This window comes from Micropterus salmoides, unplaced genomic scaffold, assembly GCF_014851395.1.
Source record: "Micropterus salmoides isolate LMB-PRFRI ecotype aquatic unplaced genomic scaffold, ASM1485139v1 Ms_hic_scaffold_2, whole genome shotgun sequence".
In the NCBI taxonomy this organism is placed as follows: Eukaryota; Metazoa; Chordata; class Actinopteri; order Centrarchiformes; family Centrarchidae; genus Micropterus; species Micropterus salmoides.
In genome coordinates, this window is record NW_024041150.1 from 49,738,467 (window position 1) to 49,747,440 (window position 8,974).

Here is an 8,974-nt window from a genome sequence, read left to right on the forward strand (position 1 = left end):
TACTATGATGCGCAAATATTTCACTATCTACAAATATGTATTTTTACATTTGTGATGTGTAAAATCATATCCACAAAAACACAGTTACTTCTACACACAAAACAGTTTTTGCACATTTGCAGATTGCTTTCTGCCAATTTGTGGATCATGTTAGATTTGTAACTTCCTTTTTACACATTTGTGGAATATTTTCCAATGTGTACTGCGCAGATCTGTAAAAAAAAATGTACACATGCAGTATCTCACTACCCCAAACATGTATTTTTTTCATTTGTGTTATGTAAAATCGTATCCACAAAAATACAGTGCGATTAGCAAATATGTCTAATTTACTCTACACACATATTTCAATTACACAGAAAAAGTGTTATTTAGAATAGAAGATCGATTTTTACACACAAAGTAGTTTTAGCACATTTGTGGATCATTTCCTGTCAATTTGCAGGTCACGATACATTTGTGACTTATTTTTTACGCATTTGTGGAATTTTGTCCACTCTGTACCACAGAGATCTGTAAACAGAGATCTGTACGTGTGAGAGCAGTTTATTAGCTACACCAGCAGGTGGCGGTAGCGACATTGCCTCTCATGAGTTGTAAGTATATCAACTGCAGTACCCAGGGTCATCTGTAGGAGACAACAACTTCTTCCATACCTTGACAGCTAAGGAGAAATCTGTAAAGGACTCCGTGGCAGCAGGAAATATTAACAAGTATCCGTTACCACTAATCAGCTTTTGAGTCTCTCCAGGGAGGAACGATCCACAGTAATGTTCTGTGTTTGTGTCAGTTACAGTGTAATAACACACAGTAACACTGTAGCAGATCTAGGCTACATAAAATTTTAATACAGTTATGAAAATTAATATTTCCGGGAATATTAATTTATGCCTCAAAATTAGGAGCACCATCTAAAGATTTGCTTGTCCGCCCAAGGCTTTAGGTCCTTGAGTATAGCCTGAGAATTACATTTTCATTACAATTTCTGGTAATTCATTAGTTGTTACTGGTTCAGTTATTCTGAAATCGTAAAGTCAGTCAGTCAGTCTCGGATCTGAGCATAAGTTCTATGTATAGGGACTCTAGATTCTTAATAACACACACAACATCCCTGTGCTCAAGGTGAATTTATTAACTAACAAAAGAGAGTACAATAGTGGGTAAATGGGGTAATAGTACAGGGGTAACAGTTAATATGACAACCAGGAGGTAATAAAACAGGGTGGCCTGTGGAAGGCTCGATTGAATTTCAGATTGATCAATTGAATGACCGAAATTAGGTTGCAGATTTAGTTTGACTAATCTAGGGGTTTATTAACGGTGGATGGAGCCACTAGAGAACACCAACGAGTCACAGACTGTGGTTTGCAACGGCCGTCAGCCAAGGCTTTTACTCTGATCTCAGTTCGTTTGGTGTCGCTATAGCGGCTTCTGAGTTTCTGTTCCAAAGTTGCTCACCACGGTTGGATGAAGTTGCAGCAACAAAATCAAATAAACTCACACATTCACCGTAGGTTCGCGAGGCCTCGGGAATATAGGCTATTTAATGTTGCTGAGATTAAACAGGCAGCTCCAAACAGAATTTAAAAAAATCAAATCTCCCGCTAAGAAAATTGGAATTCAGGGTCGTAGCTTTCTCAGCTCGTCTGAAGGAGATTTAAGTACGAAACAAAAAATCAGAATTTCAAAAAGTAAAAGAAGTTAAGAGAACGTATACGTTTAGTTTCAAGAAAGTTTTTAAAAGAGAAGAGCTTTTTGTTTTTGAAGAGAAGAGGGAGAACAAAGACAGCAGGGCCTTTTTATTGATTCCACTAGGTAGTGTAACGTCAATTTTGGTGGGGGGGGGGGCTCCCGAGAACTTTATGGGATAAAGAAATATACGTTACGCGTATTTCCCTTTAATCTCTCTCTCAACAATATCGACATTTGGAAAAATACTTAGTTCTAAACATTCGGATAAAGACAGTTAAAACAAGGCTAAACACTATGGAAAAAGGTTATAATGGTTATATAAAACGTAACAAAGCTTGATTACCTGTCCTCAGTATACTTGCTGGTTACTGGTTTTAACTCATGAGACAATTTAGATGTAAGCGTGACAGCAACATTTCATTTATGCAATTACATGGTGATAGATAACGATTCTGTCAGTGTAAGCCGAGTTTTAAACACTTGCATGTTATACCTTTCCTGTCCCCTTGGTGGCACTCGGGGCTGGTGATGAACACGAGCGCTTCCATGGATAATTTAGTAGGAAATTGTATATGAAAGATTTAACTAAAGCATTAGTTAATACTGAACAGACAGTGATTATTAGGGAGTAACAGGGATGAATTAAGACAACACAGAAAGAGGTTAGAGAACTCGTCCAAGATTACTTTCTTATGGGTCTGCTAGTCTTCAAACATCACTAAAGGATAACAACAGGGTCATTACTTACTAAACTCAGAGGCAAACGCCGCTGCTCACTTAGCAAGGTTATTATTTAAACAGAACAAACACAGTTATAATGGAACCTTTGTTGGTTCGAGAAACAGGGGTTTTTATGGTCTCTCTTCTCTGCATTCCTGGCTTATCGCACCGGTTATCAGAGAATGAAATGGTGTTTTATGGCTCAGCCGTTCTGTGCAGAGAGAGAAGAGTCAGGTTGAGGCTGGAGGTGACCTGCTGGAGGGAAAAGGGGTCAGATCGCCCCTTTCCTGTCCTGTGGACTGTCTTTAGTGACACCTTTACGGCTAGAAAGGTTCACTAAGGCTCTTTGAATACACAATCCTTAAGCGATTCATTGTCTGATTGAGTCTCTTTCGGTCCTGACCAAACACCAGGCGATGTCTCTGGTTTTTACATGTGAAAAGGTCAACTCTCGAGGAGGGAAACTTCCCTCCCTCTTTTGACACCATCTGACCTTCTTTGAAGTGCGTCTGGTTCAGTTCACAACAACACATTGTGTATATAACGGATAATTACAGTAACCAATAATCAATAATCACAGTAATCATCATTGTACTGCTGAAAAGCTGGTCCAGGCCTTTGTCTCCTCCAGACTGGATTACTGCAACACATCATTGGACGTGTTCTGGTCTGAGTACACTAACATGCAGTACACTGCGTACACTGTGTACTTACTTGCTTAGTGCATTATTTTTGACAGGTTAGTGTTATCTCAGATCAAAGACTGCGGTTGGGCTCTAACAGGAAATGACTGTCGCAATATTGCACAATCCCCCCAGCACAGAGGGAGCAGAGCTCCAAAAACAGCCAGGCTTTATCACCCAAACTAAAAAGATCAGAATCTGGTTTACTGACAAGTTTTAACTTCCAAGTAATTTGCTTTGGTCTATTGGTGCATAAATAAGAATTCTGTAAAATAAAAGCAACAGAAAGCAAGAACTGCAACCACAACTGTTCACTAACAATGTAATGTCTGATAGAATAATAATAAAATAAAGTAACGGCAGATTTATTTTTTAAAGTTTCACAAGCCAAGAATGTTCTTTGATTTGATTTAAATAACTCAAAATGTAATGACAGAATAACAGACAGGCTGCAGCTGTCTTACCGCAGGACCTCTGTGAGCGTGATCGGCAGGCCGCCTCCTTAGATTCCTTCCATCTACATATTTGATTTCTCGCCTCAAAACCTCTGGTCGGACTTCTGGGGCCTCATGTATAAACGCTTCCTACGCACAAAAAGGTTACGTACGCTGGTTTTCACGCACACGTGGGATGAACGTGAGAATGTGCGGACCCTCCACCAACTTTTGTCTGGCTCTGTCAGTGAACTCCAAAGTGCCAAAACTCACCAAACGTTTCAAAATAGTGTTTCCACTGCAGTTACTGTGCAGATGTCAATCAAAAACCTAATTATGTCACAATAATACACAACAAAAGTCTGATCATGTCTGTAGTGGTTTAATATCAAATAAAATTGAACGTGAGAGGAATAGATCATGACGTCTCTGACATATTTAACTGCACTTCATATCACATGTTATCACTTTATCATCTAAACATTCAAACCAGCGGTGTTATTTGTGCTGCTGCTAGTGAGCCAGAACTATTCCATACTGCACCTTTCAAGTGTAAAAGAAATAAAATAAGCCAAATTAGTGGCGAATCTTAAATCAATGTCCGCTAAATATTCCATCAGCCCCCGGAGCGCAGCAGAGAGGACCTGAGTGTGGTCACGGACACTCATGGTCAGTTATGGACCTGCCAGCCTAAAGCCAGGATGATGTCAGGCGGCAGGATCCCGGCTGCCTTTCCCCGATGTTAGACGTGAATTTAGCACCTGAGTCCTCTTCAGACTCGGCTAACTGATGGAATTGTCATCATCATAAAAATCTGAGATAACATCAAACAGCATTAAAGAGTTGCAGCAGAGAGCGTCAGTAGTTTCTAATAACATCCTCTGTGCATATTTAGCTTTGGTGTGTAAACACGCTGCAGTGAACAGACTGTCAGGCGCACAGAGCGCACTGAGACGCAGATCTGCATTCTCACCGCTGACTGAAGCCACCATTCTGGTGAGGTGTGAAGCATAGTCCGTATGACCGCTGTAAACACTGCGTGACACTCGTGCGTAGTGCTGCACGGCTGCTCTGGCTCTGCAGAGGAAAACGCCAGTGGAAGGATTAGAGAGTGTCCGTGAAGACTTCCTGGCCCGTGATGATGACTGGCTAATACTTCGATTTAGATCCCCAAGAGTCGTGCTCTTGGACCTGTGTGCTGAACTGGGTCCAGCATTAGAGAGACCAACCTGGCGGAACCGTGCCATCCCGTACAAATACAAATAGTGTTTGTGGCAGCCAGCTGTTGGCAGCGGGAGCCGACAGGTGTGTGTCTGATGGGATCAACAATATATAATGTTTACCTTTCTACCTACACTCTTTGTTTAGAATAATATATAAAACTCTGGGTTTTCTTTTGTTTCTGAACCAGCTGCATCAAACAATCTGTAGGCTACTTTCTAACTTCCACCTCACAAGCGCCTCGATTGCTGAATCAGAAAAACTCTCTTCCTCTTTTTTGACCTCGACTGGTCTGACCTGGTGTTCTGGTCTCACTGTCTGTGTTCTGGTCTGGTCTCACTGTCTGTGTTCTGGTCTGGTCTCACTGTCTGTGTTCTGGTCTCATTGTCTGTGTTCTGGTCTGGTCTCACTGTTTGTGTTCTGGTCTGCCCTGGTGTTCTGGTCTGGTCTCACTGTCTGTGTTCTGGTCTGGTCTCACTGTCTGTGTTCTGGTCTGGTCTCACTGTCTGTGTTCTGGTCTCACTGTCTGTGTTCTGGTCTGCCCTGGTGTTCTGGTCTGGTCTCACTGTTTGTGTTCTGGTCTGCCCTGGTGTTCTGGTCTCACTGTCTCCTGTGACAGAGACTCAGTCAGACGAGGACTCTCCTCCCTGTGAAACTAAAGCCAGCTGAATGAGCTGTGTTCCAGTAAAGCTCCACCTCTTCCTGTACACAGATCTACACTGAGGACAGCACGTGATGATCAGAGCAGAGAGCAGGCGGACGGCCAGAGAGACGGTCTACCTGGACATGGATCACCTGTTGCTGCTGCTGCTGCTGCTGCTGTGGAGCTCAGGTAGGACTTTAAACAGCACGTGTTAGAATTCAGATCTCTTTACTGGATCAGGGAGAAAACCAGTATGAAAGGCTGTTCAGGGTGAAAACACTGAAAGACCTGCACAGTATTTAGGTGGCCTGGAGATATTTAGAGATCTAGCTGGAGGAGAGGAATTCAGCTGAAGAGCCACATATTCAAAAGAACAGGAAACTAAATTGCAGCTCCCCGTCCTTTCTGATGCTCGCTAGCTTCACTCATAAAGCTGAAGTATCTGGGTCTAACCAAGTCTCAGCTAAAAACAGGATATAAGATCGTTGCTGATGATAAACTCACTGATTAAAAATGTTTCTTCCTGTCAAAGAGCTGACGTACAGCTACATTTAAGGCACTAAGACCTTATCTGATCCAGTTTATGAAGTGTGAACATTTTCAGTATTTTCCCCCTAAACGGCCTCTCACAGAACAAACTGCTCACAAAAAGAGTTTTTTGGACTCTCTAATTAGAAACTGCTTCTTCCAACTGAGAAACACTGTACATCCAAACTAAGAGCTCTGGTGTCAGAGGTTGAATTTGAGAGGATCATTCATGCTTTTATTTGGTCTCCTTTAGATCACTGTAACTGTCTTTTCACTTGTTTGAATAAGAAGGAGCTTCACCGTCTCTTAAGGCTGTTCAGAACTCTGCTGCAAGGCTTCTAACTCACATGAACAAAAGAGCGCACATCACAGCTGTTTCACCATCACTTCACTGGTTACCAGTCCAGTTTAGAGTTCAGTCTGTCTGTCCCCACTCTTTCAGCTGAGGAGAGTTTCTTTAACAAATGGATTATTGAACTTTAATGTTATCAATATTTAATCATTTCTCTATATTACTAAAATAATCGTGGCCACTTTTATTGAGAATAAGTAAAGTTGTACCTGTAATTCAGAAGTAACGTGGCTGCATGCACTAATATCAAGGACTGCAGTATTAGCAGCAACATGTACTTTATCCAGGTTTCAGGTATATCAAATACCTTCTGACACTAGTGCGCTCATTTTAATGTTCCAGTCAGAAGAAAACACATTTCCAATCTCATGCAGGTTTTGTATCATGCTGATGAAGTGTCAGGTGTTCAGTAGGGCTGGACCCCAATATTCAAATATTCGATCGTTTGGTACGTTCGATTTTTAATTTTGAGGTTCGAATGTTAAGTTCACGTCAAAGGGAAAATCAAAATCATTGTATTAGGCCGAGTGAAGAAGAACATGTAGTAGTAGTTATCTCTCCCCCATCAGCTTCTCCCTCACTCGTGTCTTTGCCAGAACCTCCTGGGCATTTATCCTTCTTTTGATGTTCTGCTTATATCTATAAAATCCGTAGCTGTAGCTCGTGACAGCCAGCTTTAAACAATCAGCATAACGCGACCGCTGGATCCAGCTATAAAAGAATAACAGAAAAAACAATGTGGCAGTTATTTACATTCAGGTTTTTGGTGTTTGGGTTTAAATAAATGACATTTTCACCATCAATAGATGCAGAAAAGAAGCCAGAAACTGGTGCAGAAAAATTCCCCTCCACTTCAACAACAAAATGACTTCATTAATTCATTTGTGTTTGTGCTGCAGCCTGATTTCTGTGTGACGGTGGTGAAACAAACTGGATGTGAGAGCAGCAGGAAGCTCTGTGGTATTTTTTGGTCATTAAGAAAACCCAGTGAGCTCTAACTGTCCGCTGTGACGAGTTATATGTGACATAAACTTCCGAAACACGCAACTGGAAAGAATTTATCAGTATTTCCTCCACTCAGCTGCTTTATCAGATGCTGCCCACATGAATGAAGACGTGCACACACTCATTATCTGACTTCTTCCATTTCATGTTGATACCCCCCTTATTTCTCACGATCGCTGAACCACTGTCTCCTGATAAGAGGTTCCTAATAGGTCAGCTGGTCTCTGGACCCAGATATGAAGACTCAAAAGCACGACTCAGATGAGATGAAGTTAGAAAACATTTACCTGATCAATGTTCAGAGCAGAGGTCGGGGATCAAACAGATTTGAGTCAGGAGGCGTAGAAGGTCGGCTCAGTCCCCATGGTCCTGAAGAGTGGCAAATCAATTCTGTTCCCAGGCTCCTCCCACGATGCTCAAACAGAATGTACAGAAGAACAAATTAGAAAAAGAGAATATCAGGCATAAATAGTGCACAAGTTAAAACAAAGCAATAAAAAAGAACATCAAATGAAGTAGGCTTACAGGAGCATCTCAGAAAGGTAGAATATGCTGAGAAAGTTCATTTCTGTCCGTAATTTAAGTCAAAACATGAAACTTTTATATATTTTAGATTCATCACATTTTAAGTGAAATATTTCACTTATTTTCGGTTCCAGGGGCAGCACGCTATCATCAACACCGCTGACTTACTTTGGCCGTGTTCGCCATTTTCAGTCCAAATATCAGCTGATTTGTTGCTAGAAACGTCACCGGGCGCCATCTTGATTATGGTGTAACACCTGGGCGCTGCGCCTTTTTCTGCCGCTTTGGAACACACGGTCTTTTTCGTGGTCTAGTGGCCGACCCGTAGGAGCTACATAGACATCCAGGGTATCAAATGAAAGGTCTGCTCAAGCCGTTCTCAAGCTACAGGCCTGTAAAGCATGGAGTGCTTTTGGTGACAGCAATGTTGATGAATATTCACTGTTTTTATCAATATTTCAATGTTATGTTATTTGGAACGTGGTTGTATGGACAGAAATAGTGTTTTAAAGATAACTCCCAATAAATGTTAACATTTAAACAGTAAATATTGCCAAAATATGGACATTCACCTGGTTTATTTTGAAAATATTGTATGATAACTGTTGTATTTTAGTTTATTTTCATCAAATTTAAAGTTACAGTTGTATTCTGTATTAGAAGATATTCAGTTGCATTATAATCTATCTGATGATGGTTTTGATGGTTTATTGCATTAAATTATAGCTTTTTTTAAGAGGCCAGGATAAAAATATCAAATTTTTTCTGTATTGTATCTCCATGAAGTCTGTAGTGGTAAAATAAACATGTTAATTTACAATGGATTTATTTATTTTAAAACTTAAAACTGCTTAAACGTGCAATAAAATAATTGTCAGCGTTAATAATGCGTTAACGTGCCCAGCACAAGTACAGATACCACATGAAAAATGTTACTCAAGTAAAAAAGTAGCTGGTTTTAAAAAGACTTAATTAAAAGTCAAAGTACTACACATCAAAATCTATTGATCTTACAAAACATAATCCATCTTTTTAAAACCTCAAGGCAGGTTTGAATACAGCATTATAAGTTAGAGTGAATCACAACAAGTAGATATTTCCTGCAGTGTGGTCTGTAGCTGCGTTGTTGCTCTGCTGGTGTGGTAGTATCTCCTTCAGACCGTCTGACAGA